The 2199-nt window shown below is 33.1% G+C and overlaps 1 long non-coding RNA gene across 1 annotated transcript; it reads right to left on the bottom strand.

The window, feature by feature from the left end:
• LOC141325686 (uncharacterized) lies at positions 1-1375 on the bottom strand. Its single transcript, XR_012353810.1, has 2 exons — positions 1287-1375; positions 1-1079 (listed from the first exon to the last, which is right to left on the bottom strand). It is a non-coding gene; the product is annotated as an uncharacterized lncRNA (long non-coding RNA).
• Between the last annotated feature and the right edge of the window lie 824 nt (positions 1376-2199).

The following is a 2199-nucleotide window of genomic DNA, read 5'->3' as shown; positions in this document are numbered from 1 at the left end:
TTTGCCAATTCACCTAAAATGTTTATTAAAATTAAGAAAAGCACCTGTTGTGCCAAATCCTGTCCACCAATCCTGATCCCAGTCACGCATCTAGATCCTAAAGTGTTTTATTGGCTACCAGTAAACATTATTTCAGTGAAGTCATTTAAATATTATACCCTTATTGTATTACCACTATTAAATTTATAAAAGTGAAAACCGAAATATTACTGTTGCAATGCGACAATTGTACTGTATAATATAAAATATGAATATCACCATTTTACTTTACAGAATTATAAAATAAATTTATGTTACTCAATATATAATAAAATATAACTAAGCTTTAAATTGTAAAACACTTATTTTAAACATCACTTAATTATTATTTTGAAATAAAACTTTGTTTATAATTATATATATATATAGACAGTTACATATAAATTAATAAAGATATATACATATAGTCACATAAATGTAAATACATGCAGATGCTCAGATAGATACACATTATATTTTTACGTATTATATATATATATATATATATATATTTTTTTTTTTTATATATATATATATATATACACTTATACAGTGGTTTAAAGAATTGCAGCTGGTTTAGTTTTGATAATCGCCATAACATGGTTTATTTTTAATTTTTAATAATTGTGCAGTCCTATATTTAATTTAATACTAATTAATTATTTACACGATTTTAATCAACTCAAAAACCCCTGTTTTGGAAACCCTAGTTGGAAAGGACCAGAGAAAGAGACAGGATCTGGCACAACACCCCCAGTGAGCAAGCCAATGGCGACAGTGGCAAGGAAAAAACTCCATAAAGTCAGGAGGTAAAAACCTTGAGAGGAACCCGACTCAACAAAGGGGGAAACCCATCCTCTTCTGGCATGGCGCAAACATTGCAAAAACACATTCATTTAACCTAATATATGGAATATTAATATATTTAGAAATTAAACCAATTATGTTGTATGGTCAAATCATTTCTAAACATATTAAAATTAACTGGTCTTCGGATTATTAGATGAAGGATCGCCCGCCATCTAGCCACTGGATCTGACTCTTCTTACAGGCTGGATGTCCTGTGGTAGAGGAAGTATAACAGATGTGATACCGTTAGTAAATTTATTTGAATTGTTTTGACTCCACAAGACTTATGAAAAACAAAGTTTGAAAGACGGGTGTGATTTGTCTTGCAAGAGAACCATTTACACTTTAAAATTCTAAGCTCAGTATATAATAAAATGGACTGAAACACTAGATTTTACTAGAAGTATTTATGAACTTACATCAGTGCTTTAGTATGCATATTTCTCTGCTTCTTCTGTCTTCAGCATTGTCCTTTGCTCTGGTCTTCAGTGCCATCAACTACTGGTCCCATCCTGTAAATAATAAATGAATAATAGGATCATTATCATACACAAATACTAAAGTAGTAAATAAAAGTAAATTCACAACTTAACTTTACAGAAAGACACTACTTGTTTTAATTTAGTCACAAAACAATCTTCCAAACTTCAAAACCAATTCTAATCTTATGCTTACCACAGATGCCGGTTTTCAGATGCTGTCATCATTTGTGTAGTAGCACACGCGATCTTCTCAGGCATTCTGACTTCAACTGCTGAAAAACATCAACATCAAAATGAGATTAGAATTAACATTTTCTTATAAATGTGGTTATGATGTGCAGCAGTACAGTGATTGAATCAAAATGTTTAAACACTTAGCTTTGGATGGTATATTGCAGAGTCGCATCCAGTCTTGGACATGACTGCTTTTGTCTCTTCCTGCAACTTTACAGAAGGGCACATATTAATGACAGAATAACAGTTCAATAACTGCATATAACACATTTAGTACAGATTGTCGAACAAATTAAAATTAAAACTTCTAATATAATAGTGTCTTACTAGTGTCTTACTACCTCCCCCTTTACCTTGCTATCTTCATGTTAGTGCTGTTACTCACTTACTGCTTCCCTGGAGCTGCCACAATAATCCTCACTGTATCCTGTCTGTCGCTGGTGCTGCTGCCAGTGTCCTCCCTGAATCTGCCTGAATCTACTTCTATCTTCGTCCTTCCTGCTGCTGTAGGTGCTGCTCTTCTTTCCTGCTAGCTCAGCGCCATAAAACCTCAACACGACTATACGTCTCACCACAACACAACCATACGTACCAACCCGTTGGCTAAGGCTGTTCT

The sequence above is a fragment of the Garra rufa genome, chromosome 2 (assembly GCF_049309525.1).
Source record: "Garra rufa chromosome 2, GarRuf1.0, whole genome shotgun sequence".
Classification (NCBI taxonomy): domain Eukaryota; kingdom Metazoa; phylum Chordata; class Actinopteri; order Cypriniformes; family Cyprinidae; genus Garra; species Garra rufa.
Note: the sequence above shows the minus strand (reverse complement) of the source record. Positions and strands in the feature narration are given on the sequence as shown.